This window comes from Pelodiscus sinensis, chromosome 2 (assembly GCF_052426305.1).
Source record: "Pelodiscus sinensis isolate ZL-2025 chromosome 2, ASM5242630v1, whole genome shotgun sequence".
NCBI classification, from domain to species: Eukaryota; Metazoa; Chordata; order Testudines; family Trionychidae; genus Pelodiscus; species Pelodiscus sinensis.
The window spans coordinates 132,131,895-132,149,050 of record NC_143053.1 but is presented as its reverse complement, the minus strand read 5'-3'; the positions used below and the strand labels follow the sequence as shown (position 1 = coordinate 132,149,050).

At 45.7% G+C, this 17,156-nt stretch overlaps 1 protein-coding gene across 6 annotated transcripts in view; it reads left to right on the top strand.

The window, feature by feature from the left end:
• The first annotated feature begins 447 nt into the window (after window positions 1-447).
• The window catches only part of LOC102460989 (uncharacterized), a 62,146-nt gene continuing 45,437 nt past the window's right edge, over window positions 448-17,156 (top strand). For 2 of the 6 annotated variants that reach the window (XM_089776426.1, XM_075921443.2), the window contains exons 1-3: window positions 448-803; window positions 1,146-1,343; window positions 9,653-9,757. The gene's annotated coding sequence lies outside the window, so the exon portion shown is untranslated. Of the gene's footprint in view, window positions 804-1,145; window positions 1,344-7,276; window positions 9,758-17,156 lie in introns of those variants that run through there. The other 4 variants (XM_075921446.2, XM_075921444.2, XM_075921447.2 and 1 more) reach the window with 3 other exon arrangements.

Genomic DNA, 17,156 nt, shown 5'->3' with positions numbered 1-17,156 from the left:
GAAAAATATCCTTATACAAAAAGGGCACTTAAGTACAACTTAATGTTGAACACTGATGTTATTGCTTTTCTGAATTGGGGAACATGCTAATTAAGCCTCACAACAATCATGCTGCAAAGGTAAGGATACTCCATGGGACAGATAATTACTTCATTTGCACAAGTATACAACTGGAGTAATCCCAGTGATATCAGTGTTATCACTGAATCCTATATTTAAAACCAGGTAAGAAAGGATCCCAATTTAGCATTGCACATAGGCATGTGCTTAAATTTAAGTTCATAATAAAATGCTTTGCTGAACAAGGTCTAATTTTTGCCTTGCTGTAGTTCTTGTTACAGGTTCTTAGATGTCTGAGTCCTCAGACAGAGCAGTGAACGGAGGCTTTGATAGTGACTATAGCAATGAAATATTAATAGTCTGTGAACAGTAACAGCCATATTATAATCTTAGTGACAAAAAAATAACAACCTCCTGTGACCGGGCGGCAGGGGCCCTGGACGCTAGCCCCGCGCCCCGCACTGACGCGCGGGGCGGTGCAGCCGCCGGGCAGACTGGGCGGCTCTGCTGAGCCTGTTCGGCGGCGGCTGCCTGCGCAGGAGCAGCCATCCCCCGAGCGAGCCGCCCGGGGACTGGGGAGCCGACAGCACAGCGCGCAGGCGTCCCTGGCAAGGGCGCCAACTTTAAAAGAGGACTCCGGCTGGAAGCGGGAGCACAGCCAAGGAGGACCAAGCCAGCCGAGACCCGGACCGACTGGGCGTCGGAGGCGCCGACAGTGGAATGGAACAGCACAACAAGGAGAGGTGAGCTCCCCTCCCCCCGACCCAGGGGAAGATGGGCAAGGAGTGGCCGAGACGGAGGAAGCAGCCCAGGACAGGGTCGGGGAGACCTGGGGGCCAGCGAGTTGTGGCCATGACTCTTCCGCCCCCTCCCCTTCGGGCAGCGCGTCTCGGACGCCTACCCTTAGGGTCCTGAGCTGGGACCTGGAGAGGGGGAGGGCCCAGGTCCCCCTCCGCCTTGGAGAGCCCCTTTTGGGGCCGACAGTGCTTTTACGACCGGTGGAGAAGGGTTCCCCAACCCCGGGGGAGAAACCCCACTCGGGCAAGCTGGTTCGGTGCGTGACACCCCCCCCCCCATCTCTTCAGCTTTGTTAGGTACCTGAATGATAGACGTTCTGCAGCCTCTTATGTTGAAAGCACCATTGAAAACTTATGTTGAAGCACCTCTGTTGAAATTTTCCAAAAGGAAGAATGTAACACTGCTCTGAATGTGAAAGAAATGCCTGGAAATCAGTTTCTCACCTGTTCAACTGGTCACAAAGTCAGATGTGGCTAGCATATCAGGTGAGTTTGAGTTCACATCAGAAGTTGTCAGGAGAGAGGATTTTTTTTCTTTTAATTTTGTGTTAATTGCTTATAGTTTGGCATTTGTGCCAATCTATTTGAAAACACTTATAGGTGCTATCAGTTACAGATTCAGTTATTAGTGAGAGGAAACAAAGAGTTGAGGGTGAGACTAGGCAGCTGGCAACAGGTACTGATAGTTTCAAACATGTCTCCATAGATTTCTTGGCTAGATTCACAGAATCATAGAGCTGGAAGAAACTCATGAGGTCATCAGGCCCAGCCCCCTGCCCAAGATTGATTTAATTGGGATTGGTTCTATCTAGCCAGGGCTTTGTCAAACCAAGACTTAAAAACCTCTAGGGATGGAGATTCCACCAGCTCCCTAGGTAACCCATTTCAGTGCTTCACCACCCTCCTAGTGAAATAGTTTTTCCTAATATCCAACCTAGACCTCCCCCAGATTAATAGTGTTTAAATGATTTTAACACAGAGATGGGATTCTTAGACTGTTTAAAAAATCTGTGCATGGTTTGTACTGCAAATGGCATGACAAAAATCAGCTTTATTGACCAAGGAAAAACATTGTGCAGATGGACTGATATTCCTTTTGCTGGAAGCAGCAGTCCTTAGTTTCCAGTTTATACATTACTAGCTGGTACTTTGATGTTCACAGTAATCTTACTATTTGTTTCTTTTCTGATAATCCATTTGTTTTCTTAATTAAGTGTAAAGGGTGGGTGTGTCTATGCAAATTGGGCTCAGCCCCTGAAGTCTCTTTGCACCACTTGCCACAGTTCGCCACTAGATGTCAGGATAGAGTTTACCCATACCCTGCTTACATAAGAAACATTTTTAATTAGCTACTTTACATTAAAAAGGTTGTACAGCAGTTTTTAAATTGACTGGGGGAAAGCCGATGGATGCAGAGGAGCATGTGGATTTAAAAAGAGGAGACCTCTTTTAGAGGCATCTCTATTAATAGATATGCTCTAAGTTCTAGTCAGGAGGAGAGAAAGGAAGTATGGGTCAGATCAGATGTATGGAAGAAAACATTGTCCTCACTCTGAGGTTGTAAGCAACAAGTAGCCAGAGGCAGTTTTATTATGAGCTGCAGCAAGGGGAAAAAATGGTTCAGACAGGGGGGAAGCTCCCCCCCCCCCCCCCCCCGGAGGCAGATTTTCGAATACAAGCAATTATGAAGCAGTTTATATATTGTCTATTAGATATAACAACAATTAGTCTCCTTCCCATTACAAACATCAATGGCTAACAGTTATTTAGTTCCACCCAGATGCTCCTTATCTCAAGGTCCCTGCCAGAGTCAGCATTCTATCCTTATCTGGAGGGAGAGGCAAAGGCAGCGTCTAATTACAGATCTCGCATTGTCAGGCCACAGACTTAGCCTGACTCTTGCTCTCTTGTTAACAAGACCATGATGGCTGCACACAAATTCCCTTTTCCTGCCTCCACAGATGAGACACAATCAAATGAAAAAGTCTTAACACATCATGAAATGGCAGACTGATAAATAGTGACAAATTATTAAAGTGCTTATACACCAACGCTAGAAGTCCAGATAGTAAAATGGGTAAACTAGAGTGCCTAGTTTTAAAGGATACTGATATAATAGGCATCATGGAAACTTAGTAAAATGAGGACAATCAATGGGGCACAGTCATACCAGCGTACAAAATATATCGGAAGGACAGAACAGATCGTGCTGGTGGGAGAGTGGCACCGTACATGAAAGAAAATGTAGAATCAAATGAAGTAAAAATTTTAAATGAGCCAAAATGTTACATTGAATCTCTACGGATAGTAATTCCATGTTCCAATAATAAGAATATAGCAGTAGGGATATCTTATTGACCACCTGATCAGGACAATGATAGTCACTATGAAATGTTAAGGGAGATTAGAGAGGCTATCAAATTTAAAAACTCGATAATAGTGGGGGATTTCAACTTTTCCCATATTTACCTCAGGATGGGATGCAGAGATAAAATTTCTTGATACCTTAAATAACTGCTTCTTGGAGCAGCTGGTTCTGGAACCCACAAGTGGAGAGGCTATTCTTGATTTATTCCTAAGTGGAGTGCAGGATCTGGTTCAAGAAATAAATATAACTGGACCGCTTGGAATTAGAGACCATAATGTAATAAAATATAACCTCTCTGTGGTGGGAAAAACACCTCAGCAGCCCAATACTGTGGCATTTAATTTCAGAAAGGGGAACTACCCAAAAATGAGGAAGTTAGTTAAACAGAAATTAAAAGGTACGATGACAAAAGTAGAATCACTGCAAACTGCATGGAAACTTTTCAAAGACACTGTAATAGAAACCCAACTTAAATGTATACCCCAAATTAAAAAACACAGCAAGAGAACCAAAAAAGTGCCATGGTGGCTTGGCTTAATCAGATAAAAGAAGCGGTGACAGATAAAAAGATATCTTTTAAAAAGTGGAAATCAAATTCTAGTGAGGAAAATAGAAAGAACCATAAACTTTATCAAATTAAGTGTAAAAATATAATAAGAAAAGCCAAAAAGGAGTTTGAAGAACAGCTAGCCAAAACCTCAAAAGTAATAGTAAAATATTGTTAAGTATATCAGAAGCAGAAAGCCTGCTAACAACCAGTGGGGCCCTTGGACAATTGAGACTCGAAAGGAGCATTCAAAGATGATAAGGTCATTGCGGAAAAGCTAGATGAATTCTTTGCTTTGGTCTTCATGGCTGAGGATGTTAGGGAGATTCCCAAACCTGGGCCATTCTTTTCAGGTGACAAATCTGAGGAATTGTCCCAGATTGAGGTGTCAGTAGAGGAGGTTTTGGAACAAATTGATAAACTTAACAGTAACAAGTCATGGGACCAGATGTCTTTCATTCAAGACTTCTGAAAGAATTCAATTGGGAAATTGTGGAACTGTTAACTTTGTTTTGTAACCTATCCTTTAAACCGGCTTCCATACCTAATGACTGGAAGATTACTAACATCATGTCCAGGGCTTCACAAACAGTGGCGAAAGTCGCTCGCCAGCCCCGTACTGCGCATATGCAAGAGCCGCATTTCGCATGCATGTGCCGCCGGTAAACAGGGTGCGTGGCTGAAATCTACTCACCATGGGTAAGTAGATTCTATAGTTTGTCGAGCCTTGGTCATGACAATATTTTAAAAGGACTCTAGAGGTGATCCCAGCAATTATAGACTGGTAAGCCTGATGTCAGTACCAAGCAAATTAGTTGAAACTATGGTAAAGAATAAAATTGTCAGACAAACATGTGGAAAAGGGGATCCAGTGGATATAATATACTTAGATTTCCAGAAAGCTTTTGACAAGGTCCCTCATCAAAGGCTTTTAAGTAAAGTAAGGTGTCATGGGGATAAGAGAGAGGGTCCTCTTGTGGATGGGTAACTGATTTTTTTTTAGACAGGAAACAAAGGATAGGAATAAATGGGAAGCTTTCAGAGTGGAGAGTGTTAACTAGTGGGGTCCCTCAACGGTCTGTCTTGGGACCCATCCTATTCAATGTATTTATAGATGATCTAGAGAGGGGTAAACAGTGAAGTGGCAAAATGTGCAGATGATACCAGACTGCACAAGATAGGTAAGACCAAAGCAGACTGTGAAGAACTTCAAAAAGATCTCACCAAACTAATGATTGGGCAACAAAATGGCAAATGATATCTAATGTTGATAGATGTAAAGTAATGTACTTTGGAAAAAATAATCCCAATTATATATACAGTATTATGGGGAGAAATTTGGCTACAACTACTCAAGAGAGATCTTGGAGTCATTGTGGATAGTTCTCTGAAAACATCCACTCAGTGTGCAGTGGCAGTAAAAAAGTAAATAGAATGTTAGCAGTCATTAAAAAAGGGATAGAGAATAAAACAGAAAATCTTAGGGTATGTCTACACTACAAAGTTAATTCGAAATAACAGCTGTTCGAATTAACTTTCATAGGCGCTACACAGGCAAACCGCTAGTTCGAACTTAATTCGAACTTGCGGAGCGCTTAATTCGAACTAGGTAAACCTCATTCTATGAGGGTATGTCTACACTAGCCCCGTAGTTCGAACTAGGGAGGCTAATGCAGGCATTCGAAGTTGCAAATGAAGCCCGGGATTTAAATATCCATGTGGAGTAATGGTAGTTCGAATTAGAGATCCTAATTCGAACTACCTACTCAGTGCCACGTGTAGCCGCAGGCACGAAGTTCGGACTAAGGGACATTTAAAAATGGCGGCACCCGGGAAGATGCAAATAAAGCCCAGGATATTTAAATCCCGGGCTTCATTTGCAATGTCGAATGCCTACATTAGCCCCCTTAGTTCGAACTAGGGGGCTAGTGTAGACATACCCCGAGGACTAATGCCTAGTTCTAATTCAGTAACATGAATTAAGGTCTGTATAGCCACTTAATTTGAACTAGTTGGAGGATAGCCCTTCCCAGCTTGTCCTGGTGGCCACTCTGGGCCAAACCAGGGAAACTCTTCTGCCCTCCTCCCGGCCTTGGAGCCCTAAAAGGGCCACGGTCTGGCTACAGTGCCCGTGCCAGGTGAAAGCCAGCCAGCACCCAGCCTGGCTCGGAATGAGCCAGCCACCCGCTGCCACCCAGCCCTCTGCCACTTCGCAGGACCAGGCTGGTGGCTCCCAGGAGCCTGCCCAGGGCCGCAAGAGGCGGGCGCCCACCTGGTCTAGTGCAGAGATCGTGGACCTCATCAAGGTTTGGGGGAGGCCTCCAACGTCCATGACCTCCGCACTAGGCACAGGAATGCGGCTGTCTAGGGCAGGATAGCTACCAGTTTGGCCACCAAAGGCCACATGTGAACCCAGGAGCAGGTTTGCATGAAAATCAAGTTGGTCCAGTGAGACCCCTAACCCTGAGCCCTGAACTTAAAACATAAGAACGGCCGTACTGGGTCAGAGCAAAGGTCCATCTAGCCCAGTAGCTTGTCTGACGACAGCGGCCAGCACCACGTACCCCGGAGGGGATGGACCAAAGACAATGACCAAGCCATTTGTCTTGTGCCAACCATCTCCAGTCTTCCACAAAGAGAGGCCAGGGACATCATTCCTATCACCTGGCTAATAGCACTCCATGGACCCAACCTCCATGACTTTATCTAACTTCTCTTTAAACTCTGTTATAGTTCTAGCCTTCAGTCTCCTGTGGCAAGGAGTTCCACAGGTTGACTATGTGCTGTGTAAAGAAGAACTTTCGCTTATTAGTTTTAAACCTGCTGTCCATTCATTTCATTTGGTGTCCTCTAGTCCTTCTATTATGGGAACTAATGAAGAACTTTTTCTTTATTCACCCTCTGCATACCACTCATCAATTTATAGACCTCTATCATATCCTCCCTCAGTCTCCTCTTTTCTAAGCTGAAAAGTCCCAGTCTCTTTAGCCTCTCTTCATATGGGACCTGTTCCAAACCCCTAATCATTGTAGTTGCCCTTTTCTGAACCCTTTCCAAGGCCAAAACATCTTTTTGGAGGTGAGGAGACAACATCTGTACACTGTACTGAAGATGAGGGCATACCATAGTTTTATACTTCCCCTCCTCCTTCCCCTGGCTTCCCCCTTCCAGCTCCCTCCTCCCAGGTTTCCCCCTCCCCCTCCCACCCTCACTCTTCCCCTCTCCCAGCTACTTTCCCCAGTCTCCCCAGAGGTTAATCCCTCTCCCCCCATAGTTTTGTTAAATAAAGAGAGTTTCTATTTTTGAACACATGTATCCTTTATTTTTTACATCAGGAAGGGGAGCTAGGGAGGGGTAAGTGGAAGGAGGTGAGGGAGGACTGGGGCATGAGCCCCCAGTGGAGAGGACTGGGGTGGCTCTGTGGGCTCCTCGGGGTGGAAGCTCTCCTGCAGGGTCTCCTGGATCCTGACAGCCCCCTGACTGACCTCCCCCCCCCCCCCCCCGGATGGCAGCTTGTGGTAAGTGCAGCCGGGCTGATGGCTGAGTGCTGTGATGTGCCGAGTGAGGGCACTCAAGACAGGACTGCTTTGCTGTCCCTCATCGTGGTAGACAAGCAAGCGGGGAACCCTGAGAACTGTCTGTCTGGGGTGGGAGTCGGGTCCCTTTAAGCACAGCCCTCGGCTAGCCTGCGGTAGCAGCTCCATACTCTAAGTCCTAACCTGATTCCCTGGCGGCACTGGTTCCGGCCAGCCTTCACTTCGGTTCAGGGTCCATTCAATGTGGACATGGTAGTTGGAATTAGCAAAATGCTAATTCGAATTAGTTTTTATGTCTAGATGCACTAACTCAAATTAGTTTAGTTCGAATTAACTAATTCAAATTAAGTTAGTTCAAATTAGTGCTTTAGTGTAGACATATCCTTATTGCCTCTATATAAAACCATGGTACAACCACACCTTGATTACTGCGTACAGATGTGATTGCCTCATCTCAAAAAAGATATATTGGCATTGGAAAACGTTCAGAAAAGGGCAACAAAAATGATTTTAGGGGTTTGGAATGGGTCCCATATGAAGAGTGATTTAAAAGACTTGGACTTTTAAGCTTAGGAAAGAGGAAACTAAGGGGGAATATGATAAAGACGTCTATAAAATCATGACTGGTATGGAAAACGTGAATAAGGAAAAGTTATTTACTTATTCCCACAATATAAGAACAAGGTGTTACTAAATGAAGTTAATAGGCGGCAGGCTTAAAACAAACAAAAGGAAGCTTTACTTCACTCAGCACAGTGTCAGTCCCCACTCAGGGCATAGAATTTATTGAAGCCCAGCTTGATTCGTTGACAGCCAGAGCTTACCTTTCCCAAAACCGGTTCTCTGCATTGCATGACATTGTCACCTCATTGAGGACTACCCCTACCACTACAGTTCTCACCTGCCTACAAGCAATGGGACACATGGTGGCTACCACCTATGTCATACAAGATGCTCGCCTTCATTTCCGAGCCCTACAACACTGGCTAGTGTCAGTCTACATACCAGGTCTCCACTCCCTACACACCGTGTTCCCCAAGAGGGTACAGGACTCACACACACGGTAGACAGTTCCCCCCAATCTTCTCACGGGCATCCCTTCCACCAGCCTCAACCATCCATGCAGATTACTACAGATGCCTCCATTATCGGATGGGGCGCGCATCTACTTCATCACATAGTTCAGGGTAGGTGGTGGGCACATGAATCGTCATTGCATATCAACCTCCTGGAGCTCAGGGCCATGAGGAATGCCTGCAACCATTTTCTTCCTCTTATTATGGACTAGACTGTTCACATAGTTACCAACAACATGACAACCATGTTTTACATAAACAGATGCGGGGAGCTCACTCCCCGTTACTATGCGCTGAAGCCACCCGCCTCTGGAATTCGTGCATCCAACATGCTATCACCCTGAAGGCTTCATACTTACCCGGAATAAACAATGTTTGGGCACAAACCCTGAGTCAAGATTTCAACTGCGATTATGAATGGGAATTACACCTGGCCATAATCACCTCTATCTTCCACCAATGGGGGGCGGGGGTCCCAACTACAGACCTCTTTGCGACTCCAGCCAATACCAAGTGTTCCTGCTTTTGCTTGAGAGACGATCTAGGCAGAGGATCTCATGGTGACGCCTTCCTCATCCACTGGGATGAACCACTACACCAGGGGTTCTCAAAGTTTTTGACACAGGGACCAGTAAATCCATTCATGAGCTTTTGGAGGACCGGTAACATCTTCTCACTTGTTCACTTCCAACGCACCACAGTCGAAGGGTGCACCTATTTCTATGCAATACATTTCCAAGTGGGTCTCATTGTGCATACTGCGTTGTCATGCACTCCACAAGAAGCCCTTGCCAACTCCATCAAGGGCACACATGGCCTGTGCAGCTATCACCTCAACAGCCTTCCTCACCAACGTACCACTCAAAGACATCTACAAGGCAGCCACATGATCCTCAGACCATACCCTTGCTAGAGATTATGCCACAAATGTCTGCCAATTCAGCACTGGCAACAGCAGTGCTATCTACAGCCTCTAAGCAGTGACTTTGATTCCCACCATCCTATCAGATACTGCTTGCCGGTTCCCTGACATGGAGCACCCACAGGGACATCATCCAAAGAAGAAAAAGGGAGTTTCTCACCTTGTGCAGTAATGACTGTTCTTTGAGGTGTGTGTCCCCATGGGTGATCCATGACCCTCCCTTTCTCCCCTCTACTTGGAGTCCTAAATTATGCTAGTGGAGAAGAGGAACTGAAGGGTGGGTGAGCAGTTCACACGAGATGAAAGAGGACAGCATGAGCTCTCCTCGTGCATTTGTGGCTTGCAGGCACTGCTAGGAAAAGCTTCACTCTGAGGCTCTGGAAGGTCCCTACACCTGATGTGGAGCACCCACGGGGGGACACAGGTTGAAGAACAATCATTACTGCATGAGGTGAGTAACTCCCTTCTTCTTAAGATGTACTGTAAATTTTCTTGCTCAAAAACATGCTTGTAGTGTGGATGCTCCTCAAGTTTTTGTGCAAAAGGGTGGTGAAATAGGATTACCTAAGGAGATAGTGAAATCTACATCCTTAAAAGTTTTCAAGGCCAGGCTTGACAAAACCCTGGCTGGGATAATTTATTTGGAATTAGTCCTGGTTTGAGCAGGATGTTGCACCAGACAATCTCCTGAGGTCTCTTCCAACCCTCAGTAATCCCATGGACTTCTACAACACATAGCAACATTAAAACAAAAAGAAAACATGGGCAAGAATAGTTCTGTACATTGATTATCATCTCTAACAGTAATGTAAACTAATGAAAGATTATAACATATGTTCCTGAGGTTCAAGCTATGGGAATATTTTGTACAACTATATTTTGTACAGCTTTTATAGGTCTAAAATAATTATGGACATGAAATGTGGTGTTTAACAAAGCTACCTAGTTTAATATTGTAAGAGTCACAAAGCTATATTTTTACTCAGTGTATATACTAGCTTTTTTCTTTCAAATCACGGCTATCATATTTCTCCAGTTCCATCCCAACATATACACATGCACCACTCCAGACACGTTTTATAGTATTTCTCATACATTTCAGAAAAAGTGGATAAATGCAATGTAACAGTAAATATATATTTTACATAGAATAACTAATGTTCAGAATGAGCTCATGGAAAGATGATTGAAGTAAACGTAGGCTCTTTCACTCCTCTTTAATAAGGGATTTGCTTTTTGCACAATTGATAAATCATAAACATAAATGATGCAAAGGACCAGATAACATTATCTCAGAAATGCAAATGTTCCTCAACAATGCAAAATATGGCCTAGTCATACCATTGTCTATAAGGCAAACTTAACTCAATTCATAATTTCAGTGTTTTTATTTAAAAAATAGGTTTTGATTTGAAAAAGGGCTTGTTTCTCTTTTCAGAGTGGCTTAAATCAAGAGTGACTCCAGTGAAATCAGTGGCATTACACTAGTGTAAAAGTAGGATGAAACTACACTAACGCCTTATGTATTCACAGCTCTAGCTAATACGATTAGCCTTTCATTTATGAAGGCCATTAGTTCCAGCAGCAGCCTGCCTGCAGAACAGGCAGGCAACGTGCTTCTGAATGTGCTAAGCAAAGCAAGGCATGCTGTGAAATAACTCCTGCATTTCCTTTTAGAAAGTGCAGCTCCTGCTCTCAAAACATGGCCACATTACCTTACTTTCCATTTGTATCTCCGAGGAGCTGGAAAGGGGTGGAAACTGTGTCAGTCTTTTAAGATGACTAATGGACTGAGAACTGTTATAAACTTTTTTTCACATTAAAAAAACATTGAATAGTCTAGCAGCATCAGAGGGTATGTCTATAAGGAAATGGTATGTCTATTCCTTCCTTGCAGGAGGAATAATGGTAGTTTGAATTAGGAGCTTTAATTCGAACTACCTAGTCTGTGCCGTGTGTAGCCGCGGGCAGGTAGTTCGAACTACGGGGCATTTAAAAATGGCGGCACCCGGGAACATGCAAATGAAGCCCAGGATATTTAAATCCCAGGCTTCATTTGCAACTTCGAATGCCTACATTAGCCACCCTAGTTTGAACTAGGATGGCAGTGTAGACTTACCCTCAGAGACTAACAAAACATGTAGATGGTATCATGAGCTTTCGTGGGCACAACCCACTTCTTCAGATGACAGGAGTGTTAAAAGTCATCCCTAACCCCCCTTCCTGATGGAAAATAAAGATATATGTTTTCATGAAACCAAACTCTGTTTATTCAACAAAGCTGGAGGGGAAATGAAACTTAGGTGAGATTGGGGAAAGAAGGAGGAAGATGGGAGGAGAAAAGATGGAAGAAGGGAGGGGAAAACCTGAGAGGAGGGTGCTGGAAGGGGGAGGAAGGTGGAGGAGAGGCTCAGGGCTCAGGGTTGGAGTGGCAGCGGCTGCACTGGTGCCCAGCACCATGGGTTGCAGGGGCCTCGGCATCCCAGGGGAGGTGGGGAGGGTGTGGAGGGAGAAGGAGCGGGAGGAGGAGCAGTAGCTGGGGAGGCAGCAGAGTCTGGAGCGGTAAAAGGCAGCAAGCTTTGCACTAGGGTCTGCAGATGGGCACAGATGGCAAGGCCCTGGGCAAGCTGCTCCCACCAGCTCTCCCGCTGGAGCTGCAGGTCTTCCTTTACCCAGTGGTCAAGGATGTGGTGCAGAGCTTGCAGTACCCCAGATGCTGCCGCTGGTAGTCGTCCAAAGTACGGGCATGCCTGAGGAGCCCTCAGGTGTGAGAGGATGTTCCAGGTGGTGTGGTGTGCCCTCCACTCGCAGCTGGTGCAGCTGTGGAGAACCAAGAGAAGTGGTCAGTTATCCCTGGGGACACAGTGCATGAAGACCAGACCCCTTCTGCAAGGCAAGGATGACAGTTCTCTGCACACAGGCCATGTTCGGGATGTCCTGCTATCCCTGGGAGTGGGAGCTGCCCCGAGACTGCACCCATGCCCCTGTGCTGTATATCTGTGTGTGTGTGTGTGGGAAGGGGCGGGGGGAGATGTTCCCTGCTTCCATGTAGAGGGAGGGCATCCTGCCATGTCCCACCCTGGGGTCAGGAGCATGTCATGTCTCTCTACACACCTTTGTCTCTAACAGGCCAAGGCCCCTGTGTGGCAGTCAGCTGGGGCCATGTGACCAGGGGTGGCATGGAACATGCTCACATGTGCACAGATTGCTGCATGATCTGTGGCCAGCAAGGCCCATGCGCGCAGTCCCTCGTCCATCCCCTCCCCGCCCCGCATAAGGGGGCAGTGGTGACACTCATATGTTGCTTCCCCGGCTTCAGATAATGCATGGGACAGGTCCGTGGGGATGGCTTGGGGGTGCTGGCTGAGAGGCATGGTGACCCTAGCTCCTGGCCCCCCTCCTCCTTGTCCATGCCATCATCAGGGCCCTCTGCCCCAGGGTTGATGACCACCTGGGGGGAATGGACCATACTGCCTCCCCAGGATGTGGTCCAGGGCATGGAAGTAGGGTCAGCTATCGGTGTCTGCCCCTGGTTGGGAGCTGCCCCCTGTGGCCCTGGCATAGGCCTGCTGCAGCTCTTTTATCTTCAGCCACACCTGTTCCTGGGTGTGGATATGGCCTCTGTCAGCCATGCTGGCACCCATCCAGCCATAGACTGCAGCATTCCTGCGTCTAGTGTGGAGATCATGGAGGTTGGTGGCATTCCCCCAAACCTCAATAAGGTCCATGACCTCCGCACTAGACCAGGAAGGTGCCCGTCTCTTCCAGCCCCTGGCAGGTTCCTGGGAGCTGGAGGATTGCTCCCGGGGACTGCTGGATGGCTGTCTGGTACTGACTGGCTGGCTCATTTTGTGCCACTAGGTCAGGGGCAGGAGTAGAGTGGCTCAGAGCTGGCAGGACTGGTGCTAGTGACAAAGGCTCTGGCCAGACTCTGGAACTTTAAGAGCTCTGAAACAATGCGGGAGGAGGGCATGCATGTGTGTGCATGTGCATTTCCTACATTTCCCCCAAACATTTAAGTTTACACTTAAAAAATATTCACCATCTCCATTCAGGGTACAGCTATGCTGCTGTGATTGTCCTCCTCACTGACTCAGCTTCCATAGCAGTAGCTCTGACTGATCTAGCATGACCCTACACAGCAGTGTAGTAGCATGGCTAGATAAGAACATAAGAATGGCCATACTGGGTCAGACCAAAGGAAAATGCTAATGAAGCGCGGGATATTTAAATCCCGCACTTCATTTGCAATTTTGGTCACCCTCATTAGCCTCCCTAGTTCGAACTAGGGGTCTAGTGTAGACATACCCTTACTTTTGGCTCTTTTTGGCAGCAGTGAAATGGAAGTTCAAAGTAAACCCCTAACTCAAATTAGCTGTTACTCCTCATGGAATGAGGTTCACCTGTTAATTCAAAATAAGGAGTTTATTTCAGATTCGCCCTTCTTTGCTGCGTGTAGATGCGAGCAGTTCTTCCGGGCTAGTCAATTTCCAAAATGGCAACCGCCCGGGAACATGCTAATGAAACATGAGATATTTAAATCCGCGCGCTTCATTTGCAATTTTGGTCGCCCTCATTAGCCTCCCTAGTTCGAACTAGGGGGCTAGTGTAGACATACCTTCAGAGATATACATCACAATTAAAATGAAGCTTTCTTCCAAAAAGATCTATTTTTGTTTTGTCAAGTAATGATTGGAAAAAATAAAATCTTAAACCATTGTATTTTGATTGCTGTAACCTCCAGTGAATAGTTTTCTTGCTGGCAGCTTTCTGGTAATGTGGAAAACAAAATCCATTCTGTCATTGGTTATGTAATGCCTTGAGAGAAAGAATGTACTTTGAACTGACAGTTGCCTTGTCAGACTGAATACTGAAGCTACAAATAGTTGTTCAGATTTCTTTATGCTGCAAAACCCTATTGTAAGGGGGAATAGGAAAGAAAGGAAAGCAAGTACACACACATGACACATATGGAACAACAATTAAACAAAATCAATAGAAAAAGTGAAATATATATTTTAGAAAAGCTGCACTTGTGTGTTAGTAAGTGGTATACACTAGCTCAGTCTCCAGCCCAGGGCTGGGGTTGATTCTTTACATTTGTGCCAAATGACAAATTTAAAGTGCTTCTCTCAGCTATAGAATCATAGAACACTAGAACTGGAAGGGACCTCGAGAGGTCATCAAGTCCAGTCCCCTGCCCTCATGGCAGGACAAAGCGCCATCTAGAGCAGTGATCTCCAACCTTTTTAGGTATGGGTATGTCTACACTTGCACCCTAATTTGGACTAGGGATGCAAATGCAAGTATTTAAAATTGCTAATGAAGTGGGGATTTAAATATCCCGTGCTTCATTAGCAAGATCTCGCCGACACGCTAGTTCGAATCACAGCTGATTCAAACCAGGAAGTGCGTGCAGGGACGCGTTAGTTCAAACCAAACTAGACACTTCACCAAAGAATTAATGCCCACAAATCAGACATCAGACATCTTCACAAGGAAAAACCAGTTGATTTTCATTTCAGCCTACCTGGACATAGTCTTAACAACCTTACTACATGCATCTTACTTCAAAGAGACTTTAACATCAGATTACAGAGGGAAACTTCAGAATTTTCTTTCATGCTTAAATTTGACACTTTATGAATGGGCCTTAACAAAGATGCTAATTACCTTAACCATTACAAAGATAGCTTCCCACTTATCACCCCTGATTAGCCATTCATCGACTCAAATAGCTATTCTCTCCCTCCCTCCCACTCACCCCATCTTCTGTACTAAATCTGATTTTCAGTTTAATAATGCGTTCACTTTTTCCGTTGTATTTCTTTGGTATATATGGGCATGCCAATTCTCTTCCAGAATATGATCTGAGGAAGTGGGTCTGGCCCACGAAAGCTCATCACCTATTAAACCATCTTGTTAGTCTTTAGAGTGCTACATAGTTTTTCCTTTTGTTTTAGCAATCCTGAATAAGAAAGAGAGCTCATCAAAGTGACATTCTCAGGAGCCTTCAGAAATGTATCTTATGTGAGAATATTTGGAATTCTGGGTCAAGGGACTCACTGAACAGGAACTTAACTTCTATCATAACTGTGCTAAGTTCTTACAACTAGTTTACTTTGCATGTTGTTTAGTATTAAAATGTAATATATTAGGCAGGCCCTCTCAGAGAATGACAGAGGCCTGGGCCACTTTGAGTTTACAGGCTGCAGCTTCAGGTCTCCCGACATATCTTATTTCTCAACCACAGGGTCATACTAAAACCAAAACAATATGGCTACATCTAGACTGGCATGATTTTCCAGAAATGCTTTTAACGGAAAAGTTTTTCCGTTAAAAGCATTTGTGGAAAAGAGCGTCTAGATTGGTACGGATGCTTTTCCGCAAAAGCACTTTTTGTGGAAAAGCGTCCGTGCCAATAAAGACGCGGTTTTGCGCAAGAAAGCCCCGATCGCCATTTTCGTGATTGAGGCTTTTTTGCGCAAAACAATACTGCGTTGTCTACACTGGCCCTCTTGTGCAAAAGCATTTTATGCTCAGTTTATGGGCACATTCAGCATAAGCTCAATCATTGGACATCCTAAAACTCCTGAACTTAACCCGGTGGGATTCAGGGGTAACCCTGAACCGCTTCAGTGCATAGTCCTTAAACCGCCAGTAGTCTAATGCTTCTTCCTCCCCCATGTCATTGAATACCTCCCTGGCCTTGCCAGTCAGTTTGGTCATCAGGACAGGCATGCGCTGCTCATCTGGGATCTGGTTCATGTTGCAGATGCGCTCGAAGGTGGCCAAAAACTCCTCGATATCGTCGTTATAGTTGAAGACGGGACAGATCTTTTTCCAAACCCTGTTGGCAAGTGGGGCTGGGCTCTCAGACTGCGGTCTCCCTTGTTGCCTATCTGCTAACCGGATTTGGGCCTCCAGTTCTTTCATTCAACGAGCGTGGTCCGCCTCCTTTTTCTTTTCCTCCCTTTCAACCTCCGTCTCATTCCTCTTTTGCTCCCTTTCAGCCTCCTCTTGACGTATCTCAGCCAGAGCTCTCTGCTTTTCTATTTCCACGCCCTTCAATGCCTGTTGCCTCTTGACTTCCTCTGCAACCGCATCTGTGGCCTCTGGTGGGGGCTGCTCCTTGGCCCGCAAGTCATCCTGCATTAGCAAAACTGTCAGCTGTTGCTTAGTAGTTTTCTTTGGAAAGGCAATGGCCCTCTGTGAGCATAAGTCCTTCAGAGCCTCTCTGCTTAGGCTTTCATATTGGTGCTGACTCATTTCAGCTGCTCTTTACCCAACCAAACTCTCAGTACTAAAAATCAAATTTAGACAGCATGGGGTCTTGATCCCAAAGCTCAATTGACCAAGATCTGTGCATCCTGCCGACTACGCCACTGTGACCGACCAGGCTGGTCTGAGCACAGCCTAGAGTGTCCACTCAGGGCAAATTGCTCAAATTTGGGTCTCCTTACAGCCAGACTGGTGACCTTTCCAAACAGGCCACAAACCAGTCCCACAGAGCACTTCAGCAGCCTGCCTGAAGCCTCACGAGCAAAACCCCTCCAACAGCCCAGCAATATCCGTGCCCCTGATGGCCCCAGGCCTCATACACAGGTGTGGGGACTTAGAACCCAATCCCACCTACCCCAAACAAGTTCTGTCTGGTTCCAAGAAACCAGCCACAGATCTCAAGTCAATTTACCCTCTGGACCTTACCCACAAATCACGCTGAGCCAGTCCTTTAGCATCTAACATCTAAAAGTTTCTTGCTACTAGAAAGAAAAGCGATAGAAATGTAGCCGTGTTAGTCTGGTGTAGCTAAAACAAAAGCATGAGAGTAAGGTTGTTAAAGGATAATA